A 19,182-nucleotide genomic window follows, 5' to 3' on the forward strand; every position below is an offset into this window, starting at 1 on the left:
TCTTCTATGTATCTGAACTTACCCACACATTAACATACGCAGGTATACAGACATGTATGTATGTGAAAGAAAAGCCTGGGCATTTTATATGAACCATTTTAATTTATTTTAAAACATCAATAATATGAAAATGTACTTTTTGGCTAATAGTACTTTCTTTCATGCAAGTAAAACAGCTATTGTGGAATAGAAGCCTCAAATTGCTGAAATTGTGGCAGGATCAATAAAGCTCTAAGAAGCCAATTAAAGGTTTCTAAGTAAAAAGGATTAGTTCAGATTAAGTAGGTAACCTCATCTCTCAGCAACAGTGTTATCATGGAAGAAAAAAAAAAGTAATATACTGTGGCAAACTACCAGCAGAGGTCCTCAGCTCCATAGTCTATCGGGGAAAATCGGCACCAACTATGTAGCAAACTGATTACTAACACTCAAGTCTGCTTGCTTCAAAGCATGAAGTTTTAAACTGTTAATGGAAAATGGTCGAAACTGAAGGCACAATTAGTATATAGGACCGTGTATGATGTCTTGAAAATGCACAGGTGCAAAAGACCAAGGGGAGCAACCGTGTAAAGCACAGGCTTTAGTTTGTATAAATTAGCAGGCGAAGGTGAAAGCACGCGGGGGAGAAAACAAACCCGCACGCACATGTGCTGGTCTATCTGTGACCTTTGCAGGCTTCTTTTCCTGGAGGGGTGGTGTCTCAGTCAGAATAACTGTTCTACTTGGAAAGAGCGAAACGAAACAAAACTTCTGAAGAGATTCATTTAGGATTTTCTATCAAAAATTCTGAAAACTTGAAAAGCGTGTTTTTGTAGTAAAGATGAACTCTAAAGGGGGAAAAAAAGCTATAAATATAAACAGCAAATAGAGGCTATGAGCTGATGGCATACTGCCTGTGAATTGACTATCTTCATTCTTATATACATATGATATAAATATATGTGTATTTATTTTTACACTGTCACTGTACATCTTCCTACTTCCTTTCCTTCTTCATCCTCTTTTTCTTCCTTTCGACTTCTTAAGACAATGTCTCATTGCTTAGTCCAGGTTGGCCTCCAAGTCTCTATCTTTGCCTCTCCTCTTGAGTAGCTCACCAGGCTTTCATTGTACATTTTCTTTAAAGGAAGTATGCAGAGAGGTTACCACCAGAGATATGTGGGCATTAGTTATTTCTTGGTACTATCTTAGGGTTATTTAACACTGTGTGTGAGAGAGATCTAAAATTAACCTTGGTCAGAAAGACAAAACCTAATTTTAAGACAATGGCGTTTGTCTTAATTCCAGTGTCCTACCTTATAGAATGCTCAGAGGCTGCCCATGAAGCGAGTGTGTGAAGGAGAGTGGAGGGTGTAAATGAATTGCTACACACGGACATATTTAGTGGTATTTTGTTTATGATCTAACAAATAAAATTTTCCTTAGGATCAGACTGCAAAGCTAGCCATACTAGTCAGCCATACAGGTCAGGCAGTGATGGTACACACCTTTAATCCCAGCAGCCACACAAGTTAGCCACAGGGGCTGGGCAGTAGTGGTGCACGCCTTCAATCCCAGCACTAGAGAGGAATATAAATGAGACAGGAGCTCACTCCCTTTTCAGTCTGAAGATTTTGTAGATGTAAGAGCTCTCTTGTGGTTGGCTGCTTTGCTTTTCTGATCTTCAGCTTGAACCCCAATATCTGTCTCTGAGTTTTTATTAATTGTGCTACAGACATACAGGCTGGGCAGACCTGGTTAGGATTATCGCTGAGCCAAGAAGCAATGGACGGGAAGGTTGCTTCTCACGAGTGAATATATGTAATCTCTGGGTAGAAAAACAGTGGGCATTTCTAGATAGGTACCTTCTTGTCTCATTTTAATTATTGAGGTTGTTTACTTGTTACTTGTATTTTCCTTTCTTTCCATAATACTTTCTGCTTTTTATCTTTTTTTTTTTTTTGGTGACCACTGCCTGTATTGATAATTGGAGATAATTCTTTTTAAGTTTAAAAGTCTTTTATTTGTATGTGCGTTTCCTTGCTTGGGTTTGTGAGCACTGTAAGTATTCAGGAGCCTCAGGAGGGCAGAAGAGGACGTAGGATCCCCTGGAACTGGAGTCAGCAGTCTGCTGTGAGGCAGAACGGGCTTCTCTGTAAGAGCAGCTAACGCGCCTTTTCAGCCTGTTAACCGAAGGTCTTTAGGAGCCAGAGGCAAACCAATAAAAAGGCTGTAGGGGACAGTTTTGTCCTTTCTCAAAGTTTTGTCTAGAGGGCTTTAAAAATCTAGGAAGGTACAGCTTTAAACATTAGAAAAGGAGTTTCAACAGAAGTTGCTTGAGGGGGTAAGTATTCTTTGGGCATGTTTGTTGTTCTCTCTCTCTCTCTCTCTCTCTCTCTCTGTCTCTCTCTCTCTCTGTCTCTCTCTCTCTCTCTGTCTCTGTCTGTCTGTCTGTCTGTCTCCGTGTCTCTGTCTCTGTCTCTCTCTCAATCTGGGACCAAGACTGTTTTCTCCAGCCCCTTTCTTTGAACTTACTTTTAGTGCTAACTTTTATTTTTATTTTATGCCTAGAAATGTTTCCCTGTGTGTATGTCTCGTGCCCTGTGCTTGTGGTGCTCAGGGATGCCAGGAGAGGGTGTTGGATCTTTGGAACCGGAGTTACAGAGGGTTGCTGGCTGCCATGTTAGTGCTGGGAACCTGATGTGGGTCTTCTGGAGGAGCAGCTTGTAAGATTTTAGACAATTCTGAAGCCATTTCTGACAATTCCAAACCCTCTCAGCCTCTGTGCCTCAATGCTTCCCCTCCTCCCCTGGGAACCAAGGACCTAACAGGTACACATGCACGTACTCAGTTCCTGAACAGTTACCCATACACGTATGTTTTGACTCAGTCCCCTGGGAAACGGGGTCAAAATGACCTCTTACCTCATCTGATCTGACAATAGTTCTCCAGTCAATTATTGGTATTAGCCCTTTTCGAACAAGCCAATCATAATGGTCAAGGAACAACCCCTCTTGTTTCTATGGGGCCTTCTCCTTTAAAAGTAGACTGTACCAGCTAGTCGGGGTCTCTCAGCTTCCTGAATGCTGGGGGACCCTGTCATGACAGAATTAATAAAATCCTCATGCTTTTGCATCGGCTGTGGTATATGAGGTGGTCTCTGGGGGCGACTCCTTCTCGGTTTGGACACTAGAGTCCAACAAGCTGGTATTCTTAACCACTGAGCCATCTCTCCAGCACCTGAACTTTCTTCTGTATTTCAGCCGGCCAGAGTGAACCAAGTGAGGGAGGACTTCACTAGAGCAGCTTGCAGCCCAAAGGGATGTTGTTGGTATTTACCAGCTGCTTGTTTGTGCACACTTTCACCCCAACCAACAGGCTTTCAGATCTATTTTGTGCTACACAAAATGATTTGAACAACTAGTTTCCACTCACAGAACAGTATGATATGTGCATAGTCACACGAATAGCTTCAGATCATAGGTCTTTGCTTTTATCTTCATAAACATCTTTATGAAGATGTTTAGCTTATTTGTAGCATTTTCCAATTCAGATTTCATAAGTTTGTAGCTAAGAGTCTTTCCAGTGCATTAAAGATTCTTTTTAGGAAGATAAACAAAATTATATGTATTTTTCTCATCACTCTTTTTATTTGCTATGTTTATTCAAGGCATTATGTTGTAGTCAATGTTTCCATGAATGCTTTAGTAATAATCTCTTAAACTCTCTTTAGTGTGCTTCCCAAGTAAAAATACTCAGGGTAAAAGTTGAAATAACGTTGTCAAGAATTAGAGTTATAAACATGTGTGCAATATGAAAGTCAGACCTCAGAGCACCGGCTAAGTTAGAGTTTCTATTGCTGTGATAAAACTCTGACCCAAAGAAACTTTGGTAGGAAGGTTTATACTCTCACACTCCATCCCTGAGGAGAGACATGGGAGGAACTCAAACATGGTAAAAACCTGTAGACAGGACCTGACGTAGAGGTCATGGAGGAGTACTGCTTACTGGCATGATCCCCACAGTTTATTCAGCTTGTTTTCTTACACTATCCGTGACCACTGGCCCAGGGCTGGCACCACTCACAATAGGCTGAGCCCTTCCACATCAAGCACTAGTTACGTAAGTGTTCCACAGACTTGTCTGCAGGCCAAGAAGGCGGGCATGTCCTGGCTGATTTTGTGTGTCAACTTGACACCAGCTAAAGCCATCACAGGAAAGAGCCTCAGTTGAGAAAATACCTCAGAGAGACCCAGCTGTAAGACATTTCCTTATTTAGTGATCAATGGGGAGATCCCAGCCCATGGTGAGTGGTGCTGACCAACTCGGCTGTTGGTCCTGGGTTCTATAAAGAAGGTGGGCTGAGCAAACCATGGGAAGCAAGCCAGTAAGCCGCTCTCCTGTCCTCTGCATAGATTCCTGCCTCCAGGTTCCTGCTCTGTTTGAGTTTCTGCCCTGACTTCCTTCAGTGATGAACAGCAATGTGGAAGCATCAGCCAAACAAACCCTTTCCTCTCCAACTTGCTTTTCCATCATGGTGTTTTGTCTTAGCAACAGAAACCCTCACTTGTGATCCCCTCTTCTTAGAAGCCTATAGCTTGTGTCAAGTTAACATAAAAACTAACCAGAGCAAGTATATACGCAAGAATGTTACAAAACCTTTTGAATAATGTTTGATGGAGGTCAGAAATTCTGATGTGTTCTTTTTATTTACTCATATTTAGATTCTCTCATGTAGGAAATAAACCTATAAATCTACATTTCACCTTGTGAGGGTGGTCAAACTTCAGATCTTTGTCTAGTGTCCTTGTCTGTTTAGGTGGTTTCATGTGGCTTGTTAAGGTTGAGGGAGTAGATATTATTGTTTTTGTGTACCTATCTTAGAACTACAGCAAGTGTCTTTAAGTAATAGCAATATATTCACAGAGGACAGTAATTTGTTTTCATTTTATTGAAGGGCTGTTTCATTTACTCCCACTTAATTCTTAGGGGATGTGTTACTCACAACCTCTCTCGTTTCTGCCTCATTAGTTCTCAGGCTCAATCTAGAACTGCTTTAACTCTGACCAAATCAGCTCTGTAGCAAAATGCCAAGGAGCTCCAGCTTCACCAGGGATATTTTTACTTGGGAAGCACACTAAAGAGGGAAGGGAAGGGAAGGGAAGGGAAGGGAAGGGAAGGGAAGGGAAGGGAAGGGAAGGGAAGGGAAGGGAAGGGAAGGGAAGGGAAGGGAAGGGAAGGGAAGGGACACAGAGAAGAGAAGACAGCAACTTCTTCCCTGGGAGCCTTTCCCTGGCAAAGAGAAAGATTCATCCCAGGGTTGCATGTTAGGGTAGGACCTTAGCATTCCAAAGGGAATGCGATTGGTGGTAGTGAGAAAATGCCACCCTGATGGTGGTGAAGAAAGCTGAATTTCCAAATCACCTTCTCACTTCTACTCTCCACATCAATACCTTAACGATGATCCCTCTTGTATTAACATGGCACATTGAAATGAAATCAAGCAAAATAGACAACATGCAAAGAGTTACAGTAGCTTGTGACTGTGTTAAATTTTACAATGAGCTAGAGACAAATATTTTGGACTAGTCACTAAGCCAGGTTTTGTAATTTTTGTTATTTTTGTCCCATATTCTTGTTATCTACCAATATCTCAACATAGGCATGTGGATAGGAGACTTCCCAGTTTGCAAAATTTCTCCTGATCACCAAATTGTTATATTATCTCCTTACGAGTATTTGTTATTTCTATTTTGGGACCAAAGTGGGAATACCAATTTCTTTCCAAGCCATATTCACTTTATCAGAATGTAAACAGGGTTGAATCAAAGAAACATTTAAAAACTAAGCTTGAGATTAGCTGTGTTAGGGATGAGCTGACCCATAGTAGATCCCACCACTTCTATTTTTATTCAGAATTTATTTGTTTTTAAATCAAATAATGGCAATAGGAGTGAAACACTTTTCTATATGTATCTCTCTCTCTCTATATATATCCATATCCATATATATGTATCTCTATATGTATACCCATATCCATGTCCATATCTGCATGTTTGTGTATATTTTGGAGTTTGTGTGAGGAATGACCTATTCAGCCTTATGATAGATGTTACCTTGGACTATGATATAAAGTAGATAAATTTTGATAAAGTGAGAGAATTCCAAAGAGTGCTGGTGGCAGTGAAAGATGGGTGCTTCATCATTACACAAGCTTTGCTTACCTTGCTGTGTAGGTGTGCTCTTCTACCTTTATGTAAAGAATAGGAGCAATTATCTAGAGCAGTATAATGGTGGGTCTGTTTTCTAAATTGACAGTTTTCAAAGCTGGATCTTAGGACTTCAAAAGCAGAGTTGGAAAAAAGCTAATGGAAAAGGGATTTTTGTTTATAAATTTATCCATTTATTATCTATCCATCTTCATCTGTATCTATCATCTCTCTCTTTCTTCTTCTTCTTCTTCTTCTTCTTCTTCTTCTTCTTCTTCTTCTTCTTCTTCTTCTTCTCCTCCTCCTCCTCCTCCTCCTCCTCCTCTTCCTCCTCCTCCTCCTCCTTCTATATATAGATGATAATCTCTCTAGTCTAATCTATTTGATTGGGTCTTACTTGTTTCAGTTTGTCTGTGAGCTTGCTATGTAGCTGAGGATGAATTTGAAATTCTCATTCTTCTTCCTTTACTTCCTGATTACTGGGATTACAGGCATGTAATTCCATGTCCAGTTTACTCAGTGATAGAGATTGAACCCAGGGCTTTGAGTATGTTAGACAGAGAGTTGACAAGTTTAACTACATCCCAAGACTCTTCCTTTGGATGTTTTTATGAGAAAGAGTCTTAGCCTGTAGCTGAGGTTGGTAGAATTCGTAATCCTCAACTTCAGTTTTCTGAGTGCTGGGATTATAGGTGTGAGCCATCATGCCCGTCTGTATAAGATGTATCTATGTCTATATCTATATGTTTCTTATTTTTTGTGTCTTAGATAAAATCAGGGTAACCTCTTTCCCATAGACTTGTTTTTCTTCATTTAAATGTTCCCACTGTTAGTATATGAATATTTTAGAATTTCATAAATTATAAATTTAACTTTGAATAGGGGCCTAAATAAAATCCATTTTTATGTTTTCATTGGAAAAAGTTTGCTAAGAAATTAATTGCAAGTGAGATTTTAATGGCACATCTACCTAATTAGGTAAATCAATTGTTTTTACCTAGCTTAGAAACACTTTAAATACAGTATAATATAATTGCTGTTATAAATAATTAAATTAGACTCGAGGTATTTCAGTAATAAAATTAAAAATAATTCCTGCGTATTCTTAAAGCAAGACTTTAATGTAAGGGAGTGCAGGTAATGCATACGTCTAACATAATAAAGTTACCATTTAAAATTGCTTTATATTTAAAATCAATTACATAAGCAAGGGCACTTTTCCTCGGGTAAGATTATTTCTTTTTACAATTGATAAAGTGATAAAAGTTATAGAGCATCAGTTTTTCAAAGAACAGCAAAAGGACAAGGGAGATTTTGAAATAGTCAAGAGACCAATTTATTCCATTAAGCTTCTTATAGGTAGGAAGATTGCTTTAGATGTTGCTGCTCCATGCTGCCGCATTATCTTGGCAAAAGATTAAGAAAACCCCTAGAGTTTAGGATATTAATCTTTCCGAAGTAAATTTTAAAGTATGGGCATTTTAGACTGAAGATGTTGTCTAATGTGAAAATAGAAACAATGGTGTCATACGCTGAAACAGTGGCCTAGCACAAAATAATACGAGTTAACTGTGGCTTCAGTTGGGCTCTTGACATCCGAGTCACATCCTCATCTATACTATGGAGAATTTGGACTGCATAGTCTTTACTTGGGTTTCGAAGGTGCCCTGCGAGTGAAACATTACTCTCAGAATGCCTGAAGAACCTCAGCACCATGCAATCTTGAAGACTATGCTTGCTGAGAACACTGGGACTTCTGAGATATGAGTTTATTCCTACAGTTAGTCCATTATAGCAGTGCATTTCATTCCGAGGAAGCCACAGAGGTTGCAGGATTGTTACCATTCAAGGAAAAGCTACTTTATCCCCCAGGAGACGGCGTGGAATGCTATCTGGACGTGTCACTCTGTTGACACTCACGTTTTAGGAAGACTTGAAGAACCCAGGTGGCTTTCGCTGTTGGTCACAGTTGGAATTGATGACTCCAAAGGGCGTATTCAGTTACAAGGGAGATGTTCGATACCTTCCTTCCTGTGCACGACAGTTTTCAAACCTTGCCTGGAAGAGACGTTTATTTTTCATACCAGAGCTGGTGATCCTTGTGTAACAAAATTAGGTTCTTGTTGTCATGGCAACACTGGATTCCACACACTTGCTTTCCACAATGTGGATTTCTCTGAGTCAGGATGTTGGAGAATAGTTTGCTTATTAGAAATATGTGGTTACGGTCATCAAGAAACTACTGCAGCCAGGTAACCCCTACGATGACTTTGAATTTCAACACACTTAAGCAGGGCTGAAGGGGTGGGTTAGTGAGTGCAGCATTTGGTTCAAGCACTGGAACCTGAAGTTGATACCAGAATCCATACAAAAAAGCAGAAGACAGTGGTGGGATTCTTGTAATCCTAGCACTGGGGAGGTAGAGACAGGATACAGGATGCTCTTCGGGGTCTGGCTGGCAAGGCAGTCTAGAATCTGTAAACTGCAGGTTCACCATGAGATCCCACCCACCAAAAAACAATTTGGAGAGGGATTGAGTAAGACACTTGATGTCAACGCATTGTTCTCAAGATCCAGAGAGAAAAAATAACATGCGGCTTGCTTCTGCCTTTTTGCTTACGAATGTTTTATGCTTAATTGGAATATCTTTGGGGAAATTAGTTCTCTCTATTTAAAATTCAAGTTGAATCATGAACAGGTGGTAGCTTATGTATTAGTTTAAATTTATCCTCCTTGCCTTTTCATGAAATACTTGACTTTTCTTCTTCCCAACTTGGGGGTCTTATGAATGTAACCATTATATCTTAATTTTTTATATTTATTTCTGCCTTAGGATCTCACTGTAATTACCAAACATCTCACTTCTGTTGAAGAGAACTCCATAACTTACAAAGTAATAGTCATAATGGGACTTTTTAAAAAATTCCTTAGAAACCAGATGAATTTCATTTACAGTAATTTAAAGTCAATTATTTTGTTGTGAAGTATAACTTTTAGTTTAGTCATCTTATGATTAAAAACAAAGATTCTTAATGGTCATTGCTTTAAAAAATCTTTAGTGAGTATGTAGTCAACGTGGTCAGTTCAATGTGTCCATAAATTCTCTAGTACTTCTTCATCTTTAAGTAGAAGCTAAACCTCTCCCTTGTGTCTTGGTGGGTTGTCTGACTGCCTTCACAGTAGGACCTGAAGAGGTGATGCTGTGATTATTCTCAGGCCCGATCTTAGGAGAATGGCTACTTCTAATGACTGGTTTCTAGGGTACAAGTGAACTTCAGTGGCCGACTTCATCCAGACAAGTACCACTTGCCCAATGTGGGTGAGTCATCTCAGAAGTCTGGCCAATAGAGACTCCAAGAAAACTTATATGGCTAACTCACATCAAGTCTGAAATGAGAGACTACAGAATAAATTGCTATGTTATATAATAGTAAAAAGCTGTAATATATTTTTCCGTGCTAAGATTTTATTTCAAAAGCTTTCTAGCATGATTGTGGCAAGTTTTTAACCATTTTTGGACATGGGGTAATTTCTTGGGAGTTAAAGACAATCACATTTCTTTCTATGTATCTGTCTTTATGTATATCCACTTAGATTAGTCACGACTTAGTTGCTGTTGTTGATCAACTGGGCAGACTAATATCTGAGTATGAGTGACATCGTCAAGGACTGGGTTCAATAAGATATGCTTCTTTCAAAGATGATAGCAGGTTTTAGCCTTATAGTTTTATGGGCTATCGGCATGATCTAAAATTATGAGAGCATAATAATTTAGTCTAAGGGAACATCCAACTCAATACTTTGTGTGCGAAGTTGTAGGGAGCCACCTGGAGGCACAGGTGGTCCTACAGTTTGGAGGTATACAAGTCCATACCTGGCTTAGCCACGTGGGGCTGAACACCCTTGCCTGCATATGCTCAGACCAGCAAATGGCATCAATCAATCAGCATTCAAGCCTCTCCACCGTTTAAAAGCAGCTGCCTCTGGGCTCTACTTCCTCTCTCTAAGCTTTCTCTTGTCCCTGCACTCTCTCTTCCCTTCCCCCAATTTTCCTCAACCAAGGGCTCCAAATAAAGATGTGACAGAGAAGGAATTCTCGTTTTTAGTGGCGTTCATTCCTGCTGGTCAGGAAGCGCGTCGCAACTGGTGCTGAAACCCGGGAAGGAGCTGAAATCAGACACTGGACACAGAGAGCCATGAATTTCAGAACTCTGGACACGTGGAGCGATGAATGACGTCAGTTAAATCCTCCAGAAAGGGGAGGAAAAAGAATGGAAAAAGTATAGGCCTAAAAAAAAAAATAAAAAAATCAAAGTTAAGGTATCTAAAAAAAGGTACAAAAAGCAGCGGGGAAGAAAAAACCCCTCAAGTTCAGTACAGGTGAAGCTGAAAAAAAGCGAGGTTTATGGTTGGGAGATCCGCGGCTTCCTCCGTCCCAACTCGCTGTTAGAGACTCGGGGCAAGAGTCTCGTAGGGAGGCGGGCTTGATCATGTCTGAAGACTGCCTTCCCTGTTCTTAAAGAGCCACAGAGTTTTGGAGGTGATTTTCGCCTAATTTTGATAAGAGAGCTCAGTCTCTGGCTCTCACGTACAAAAAACTTTAATTTTGACTGAAAAAGACAGGCTGCTTGATGGTGCGGAGAGTGCTGGTGGCCGCCGGCTCGCCTATGAGTGGTGATGCCTGATTAGGGACACGGAAGTGGGCCAGGCACAATGGCGCACACCTGTAGTCCCAGCTACTCAGGAGGGAGACACAGAACTGCACCGGAGAGTGCTAACTCGTTCGGGAGGCGTGGCCATGCTAACCAGATGCTGGTGGGGAGTTTGCTGGAGTCCGCAGAGGCGTACAAAAATCCAGGTCGTTGTGGCGACTTGGGCGGGCTAAAGTCCGACTGACATCAGAGGCTATGTGTCCCGGCCTTCTGGCGGGGCTATGGTTTTCGGAGGACTTTTTCTGCACCTGAGCAAAACTTGCCCTGACTGAGGCGGAAGCTGCAGGGTGAGCAGTGGCGCCGTAAAAGGCAGAGAGGGGCTGAGCTCTGAGCAAGGGCTCTGCAAAAAACCGCGTTTCCATAGCAACATAGGCGGGCACATTAAGGGTACACAGTTCGCAGGTACAGGATAAACCGGCGCCCGCGCACGGCCTGGGGCGGGGCCATGCCTTTGTTTGGGCCATGCGGAGCGCGCCACAATGGGCCGTGCCTCAGAGGCGGAGCTGTTGCAGCCGCCGCCGCCGTCCGCTGCTGCTGCTGCCGCTCACAGCCACGGTCGCCAAAAATTCAGTCAGATAAAAACATTTGTTGCCAAAAAATTCAGTCAGATAAAAACATTTATCCCCCAAAATTCATATCGTCCCGTCTTCAACAGGAAGCAGCTAGATTCGATTGTCGACGCCCATTTTCCCTCAAAGAACTGGTCGTAATTATCATAATAAAAGCGCGTCAACCTGGTTACCGTATCCTAGGTAACAAAGGCGGACCTATTGCCTCAGGCAACGGATGGAATAAAACAATGCTACCTAGAGGTTTTTTCCATTTAAAAAGGGCCTGGAGAGTTGGCTCAGAGGTTAAGAGCACTGCCTGCTCTTCCTGAGGTTGCAAGTTCAATTCCCAGTGATCACAACTGTTTGGTTTTAGACAAAAGAGGGGGACTACCAGTGACAGCTTCCCCCAGAGAAAGGATTTCTCTTGCATTCTCTACATTTAATTTTTAATTCAAAATATTGCTGGAAAAACAGCAGCAGACAGGCATGCTCTGCTTGAAAGCAATTCCATCTAATTCTAAGGCCTGCTTTAATGGCACAGGCAAACAAGATTTGCTCTTTGGAGCAGAGACATACAGGTCTCTAAGTTCAAAACCAGCCTACTTCCAGTACTGATTGTGCTGAATTTTTACACTGAGAGTTTTTAGTACTCTTAAATGTTAATTTGGGAGGAGAGTTTTGTTTATGTTTTTCTAGGAATGCTGACATACATCTGGGTGCCAACAAGACTGACCAGAGAAATGAAGGATGCTGCAAGGGAAGATTCATGTGGAGGCAGCAGAGATGACCCTCTGGGCAATGTCAAGAACAGCTGTTTCACACCATCGACTTGAGCAGCACCCTGTGCAATCTCTTATCTCTTAACAATTTTCTGACTGACTCTATTTTGCCTTTTCCTTCCTTAGGAATGGGTGGGAGCAGAGATATTCTTGGCATGCTGTGTCTAGGTGGAAGTGCTGTATGTCTTTGATTGGTGTGCTACCTGCTAGCCCAATGTGAGAAGGGATAAGGTCTTTGTGGCACAGGCCTTGGCAGCCTTGGAATGTGTATCCTCACCCCAAGTTTGGCTCTCAGCCTCAAAAGAGCTCATAGGTAATTAGCCATGCATAGCCTTAGCACCCTCTAGGGACCAGATAGTCCCACAAGCACAGAGGAAGGTATGCATTGGCGGAGGGTGTGTCTTGTTTTTCTTTTCTTTAATCGGTCCACACATCATGAGGTGGGGACCAGATTGGAAAATAGTTTTGCCTTATTGCTCTTATTAACAATAGAAGAGGGAGATGTAGGGAAGCCACCTGGAGGCACAGGTGGTCCTGCAGTTTGGAGGTATACAAGTCCATACCTGGCTTAGCCACGTGGGGCTGAGCACCCTTGCCTGCACATGCTCAGACCAGCAAATGGCATCAACCAATCAGCATTCAAGCCTCTCCACCATTTAAAAGCAGCTGCCTCTGGGCTCTACTTCCTCTCTCTAAGCTTTCTCTTGTCCCTGCACTCTCTCTTCCCTTCCCCCAATTTTCCTCAACCAAGGGCTCCAAATAAAGACGTGACAGAGAAGGAATTCTTGTTTTTAGTGGAGTTCATACGACTTAGTTGCTGTTGTTGATCAACTGGGCAGACTAATATCTGAGTATGAGTGACATCGTCAAGGACTGGGTTCAATAAGATATGCTTCTTTCAAAGATGATAGCAGGTTTTAGCCTTATAGTTTTATGGGCTATCGGCATGATCTAAAATTATGAGAGCATAATAATTTAGTCTAAGGGAACATCCAACTCAATACTTTGTGTGCGAAGTGGTGGCAGTGTCAAAGTATGTATAACAGGAAAGTTTTTTTGTTCAGAAAAATTGCACACTTACAGATGTGCAAGAATTCAAACATTGCTAATAAAATAAAGTTACTGTGGGTAGGTCAGCCTCTGTGCTTATCTTACTGGACTGGGCTCATTATTCTTTTTTTTTTTGGTTTCTTCTTCTTTTTTTATATTTATTTATTTATTATGTATACATAATTCTGTCTGCGTGTATGCCTGCAGGCCAGCAGAGGACACCAGACCTCATTACAGATGGTTGTGAGCCACCATGTGGTTGCTGGGAATTGAACTCAGGACCTTTGGAAGGGCAGGCAATGCTCTTAACCTCTGAGCCATTTCTCCAGCCCCCTGGGCTCATTATTCTTGAGAAATATGCTGAGTGCTCAAATAGAGAAATGTAATGGAGTAGACTGTGTCCTTCATAATTTTTATGGGCCATTGCCAACATACTGGCACCTCCATTCTACATATGCAGTGTTCTGATCATTTGCTTTGAAGCAACGCTTTTGAGGTAGTCCCATACCTTGTATGTATTTTTACAGAATAGCAAAATAGTGAGTCAGCAGCAGTTCACATTACCTAATGCTTAGAGATAAGTCTTCCTTTCATTAGCATCCTTGCAGGGCAGTTCTGCATCTTTGGAAAAGGACTTCTGAACAAAGCATGATGCATTGCCTTCAATAGGCAAATCCTTAGAGTTATAACTCTTTTGCTAATTTCCTAACATGTTATAGATAAGTGGAGTGAATACCTAGGGCATCAGTGTATTCTGATGACACAGCTTGTGTAAAAATGGGTTTTTTTGATCTCTCTTTTACCGTTTCAATCTCTCTTTCTCTGTAAGTATAGTTCTTTAAGATAGATGCCACATTTCTTAAAACTTCTGGTCTCTGATCCTTTCAGACTAAGCTATTACTGATGGGATGGAAACAGAAGTGGATTGGACAATTTCATTTGCTAAGTAATATTATTTGGACTATGGTTTTAGGATCTCTCTCTCTCTCTCTCTCTCTCTCTCTCTCTCTCTCTCTTTCTCACACACGCAAACAATGTATATAGCAACAACCAATGAATGAAATTGAAAAAGAACATGGAGGGTTTATGGGAAGACTTGGAGGGAGGAAATGGAAGGGGAAAGTGATGTAATTATAATCTAAAAATAAAATAAATAATTAAAATAAAATGAAATCTCTGTAGCTAATTTTCAAATATATCCTGCATACATTGATGATGTTCTTTGTTTTAGGTACCAGAGAAGTGAAAGAACGATTGGCTGTTATTGGAGCCTATGCTGTGGCCTGTACTGTGGCTCTCATCTCACCTCCTAGGCCTCATGACAGTGCCTACCAGGAGAGGTATTTCATGGCGATGTGAGGAATGGTTGAACAGAGTTTATCGGGGAAAGTCCTAAAGGAAAGCTTAGCAATGCTGGATAGTATTGATGTGTCAAGTGGACATGAGAACAATATGTATGGAGTTGAGGATGGGAAATATGTAATCAGAGAGTATGTGAATTTCTGGGGTCAGGGACGCTGTATATGTGCACAAAAGGTCTTTTGTGTACATAACAATGAAGCATTCTAGTCCATCTTACTTAGTAGAAATTATGTGGTGATGGGAGCCTTCTTATCTGTCCTGTTGGCAAGTGAACAACTGAGCGACATGATGCTATTGATGACTTGATATGAAACAATTTTGAAGAAGAAAAGCTGAAATTTGAATTTTAAGTAATTTCAATTAATTAAAAATTAGAAGCGCATACATGGATAAAGGCTACTATGTGGGAAGACAGAGATATAAGTTATTTAATTAGGATCTACAGAGATTGCTAGTGGTTAAGGGCACACACTACTCTTGGAGAGGACTCTAGTTCAGTTCCTGTCAGTTATGTAAGGAGGGTCACTTCTGCCTGTAACCCCAGCTCAGAGGCTTCTGTAGTCACATGCACATGACCCCCTCCACCATATAATTAAGAATAACAATAAATAAACAAATAAAAACCTCCACCACTTAGTAGGGAGGTAAAGGAGCAGAGGTTTGACATGTGGGTACTCATGGACAAAACTTAAAGTAAGATTTTACAAACTGTCTTCAAGAACCATTTAGAAACCATACAGTGAGCATTGGATTTGCCCAGATGCTGCTTCAAACACACACACACACACACACACACACACACACACACACACACACTCATATACACATACATTCACACATATATACTTATAAACACACACATTCTTATACACAGACTTGAAATATGAGCTATTTGTTGAAAAACTTTGAGAAACATCAAAGTCATAGTCAAGATGTTTTTTTTAAAGCAGAAATATTTGTTCTCTCTCTCTCTCTCTCTCACTCTCTCTCTCTCTCTCTCTCTCTCTCTCTCTGCTTTAGAAAATGCAATTCTATGACAGAGCACATCAAAACATCTAAATTCCAGGCCTTTTCCTCAAGTTGTTTAGTGGTAGAATAACACAATTTGCCAGCCTATGGCTTTCTTTCAGTTTAACTTTTTTTCTAGGAAATTATGAGATGTGAAAATGGAACTGAAAATGTTTTCCCATTTTGTATAATTAATTTGAGAGTCGTACTGTATTTATGTCAACTCGCCTAAGCAGATATATATTTTAGCCATAATGATAAATGCTGGTAGTGAATATTTGGTGAATGTAATTCTGAAATACATTAGAGTAGGTCAAATTTTATAAATCTGTGTGAGAAAGAGAGAATTAAACGAGAATGGAAGGATGGAGTTGAAGGAGGGCAAGATGAGGAAGGGCACTGCATGTGCTTGTTGGAATATTTAGTTTTGTTGAACATTTGAGCATATTTTCTTTATTCTTTAGATAAGCACAAGTGAAACGAAGCATCAGGAGGACCTCACTAGGCAGATAAGTAGCAGAATACAGTGACTCACTCTCATAGCTGCTCACGGAACACTTTGTAGTGTAACCAAGTGCACGGAGGTGGCAGAGTAGAAGTGTATGGGGAAATGACACGTTTTCAATGACAGATTCAGGCCATTTGTGAGGTGGAAAGAGAAAGGTTTCTGAGAAACATTCTGTTCACTCCAGGAGAGTTTTATTTTTTAGTTGATCCAGGGTAAAAAGTTGATTTCTACTTTCACATGTGTAGAACTCTTCTTCTTCTTTTTTAAAATTTACTTATTTATTTATAAGAATTTCACTTCCTCCCCTCCTCCCAATATCCTCCCGCTCCCCCCACTCCCTCTCTTCCTCCCTCTCCAGTCCCAAGAGCAGTCAGGGTTTCCTGCCCTGTGGGAAATCCAAGTTCTTACCCCCTCCCTCCAGGTCCAGGAAGGTGAACATTCAAACAGACCAGGATCCCAAAAGCCAGTACATGCAGATGAAACAAGACCCAGTGCCATTGTCAATGGCTTCTCAGTCAGCCCCCATGTCATCCACATTCAGAGAATCTGGTTTGATCACATGCTCGTTCAGTCCCAGTCCAGCTGGCCTTGGTGAGCTCTCATTCGATCAGTCCCTTGTATCAGTGGGTGAACGCACCCTTCTCGGTCCTGACTTCCTTTTTCATGTTCTCCCTCCTTCTGCTCCTCATTTGGACCTTGGGGGCTCAGTCCAGTGCTCCAATGTGGGTCTCCGTCTCTATCTCCATCCATCGTCGGATGAAGGTTCCCTCAGGTTCTGCCTTCCTTGCTCACGTTCTCCCTCCCTCTGCTTCTCATTTGGACCTAGGGAGTTAAGTCCAGTGTTCCAATATGTGTCTCTGTCTCTATCTCCATCCATCGCCAGATGAAGGTTCTATGGTGACATGCAAAATATTCAACAGTATGGTTATGGGCCAAGGCCAGTTCAGGCACCCTCTCCTCTGCTGCCCAGGGAACAATCTGGGAACCTCTCCTTGGGCCTGGGAACCCTTCCAGAATCAAGTCTCTTGCAAACCCTAAAATGGAAATGGCTCCCTTAGTTGAGATATATACTTCCCTGCTCCCATAACCATCCTTCCTCCCTGCCCCCTCCCATTCCCCCAAGCCATCCCCAATCCTCCCCCTCTCCCCTCTCCCTAACCATCTCCCCTTACTTCCACCCCCAACCCCCGTGCACCCAAGTTTGCCAGGCAACCTTGTCTACTTCTAATATCCAGGAGGATAATTATATGATTTTCTTCAGGTTCACCTTCTTATTTAGCTTCTCTAGGATCACGAATTATAGACTCAAAGACCTTTAACTATGGCTAGAATCCACTTATGAGTGAGTACATACCATATTCCTCTTTTTGGGTCTGGGTTACCTCACTCAGTAAAGCGTTTTCTATGTCCATCCATTTGCATGCAAAATTCAAGATGTCATTGTTTTTTACCGCTGAGTAAAACTCTAATGTGTATATATTCCACACCTTTTTAAACCATTCATCTATTGAGGGGCACCTAGGTTGTTTCCATGTTCTGGCTATTACAAATAGTGCAGCTATGAACATAGTTGAGCAAATGCTTTTGTAGTATGATAGGGTATCCCTTGGGTATATTCCCAAGAGTGGAATTGCTGGGTCCTGAGGAAGGTTGACTCCCAGTTTCCTGAGAAACCGATTTCCACAGTGTGATTGAAACCACACTGATTTCCACAGTGGCTGTACAAATTTGCATTCCCACCAACAATGGATGAGTGTTCCCCTTACTCCACATCCTCTCCAGCATAGGCTATCATTGGTGTTTTTGAGTTTGGCTATGCTGACAGGTGTATGATGGTATCTCAAAGTTGTTTTGATTTGCCTTTCCTTGATCGCTAAGGAGGTTGAGCATGAACTTAAGTGCCTTTCGGCCATTCGAAGTTCATCTGTTGTGAATTCTCTGTTCAGTTCAGTACCCCATTTATAAATTGGGTTAATTAGAGTTTTAGTGTCTAGTTTCTTGAGTTGTTTGTATATTTTGGAGATCAGACCTTTGTCTGATGAGGGGTTGGTGAAGATCTTCTCCCAGTCCGAAGGTAGCCTTTTTGTCTTACTGACAGTGTCCTTTGCTTTACAGAAGCTTCTCAGTTTCAGTAGGTCCCATTTATTCATTGATTCTCTTATTGTCTGTGCTACTGGGGTTCTACTTAGGAAGTGGTCTCCTGTGCCTATATCTTGTAGACTACTTCCCACTTTCTCTTCTATCAGGTTCAAAGTGGTCAGATTAATGTTGAGGTCTTTAATCCATTTGGACTTGATTTTTGTGCATGGTGATAGATATGGATCTACTTTCATTCTTCTACAGGTTGACATCCAGTTATGCCAGCACCATTTGTTAAAGATGCTTTCCTTCTTCCATTGTATACCTTTAGCTCCCTTGTCGAAAATTAGGTGTTCATAGGTTTGTGGGTTAATGTCCGGGATTTCTATTTGATTCCATAGGTTGACTTCTCTGTTCTTATGCCAATACCAAGCTGTTTTCAATACTGTAGCTCTGTAACAGAGTTTGAAGTCAGGGATGGTAATGCCTCCAGAAGTTCCTTTATTGTTTAAGATTGTTTTGGCTATCCTGGGTTTTTTGTTTTGCCATATAAACTTGATTATTGTTCTCACAACGTCTGTGAAGAAGTTTGATGGGATTTTGATGGGGATTGCATTGAATCTATAGATTGCTTTTGGTAGAATTGCCATTTTTACTATGTTGATTCTCCCAATCCAAGAGCAGGGGAGATCTTTCCATTTTCTGGTATCCTCCTCAATTTCTTTCTTCAAAGACTAAAAGTTCTTGTCAAATAGGTCTTTCACTTCCTTGGTTAGAGTTACCCCAAGATATTTTATGCTATTTGTGGCTATCGTGAAAGATGATGTTTCTCTGATTTCCCTCTCTGCTTCTTTATCCTTTGTGTATATGAGGGCAACCGATTTTTTGGAGTTGATCTTGTATCCTGCCACATTACTAAAGGTGTTTATCAGCTGTAGGAGTTCT

At 41.2% G+C, this 19,182-nt stretch overlaps 1 long non-coding RNA gene across 1 annotated transcript in view; it reads left to right on the plus strand.

The window, feature by feature from the left end:
* The first annotated feature begins 2,169 nt into the window (after positions 1-2,169).
* The window catches only part of LOC125405322 (uncharacterized), a 32,997-nt gene continuing 15,984 nt past the window's right edge, over positions 2,170-19,182 (plus strand). Inside the window, exons 1-2 of the long non-coding RNA XR_007233541.3 lie at positions 2,170-2,323; positions 14,512-14,620. This is a non-coding gene — a long non-coding RNA (uncharacterized LOC125405322). The remainder of the gene's footprint in view (positions 2,324-14,511; positions 14,621-19,182) is intronic.

Source organism: Myodes glareolus, chromosome 1, assembly GCF_982192425.1.
Source record: "Myodes glareolus chromosome 1, mMyoGla1.1, whole genome shotgun sequence".
Taxonomy (NCBI): Eukaryota; Metazoa; Chordata; class Mammalia; order Rodentia; family Cricetidae; genus Myodes; species Myodes glareolus.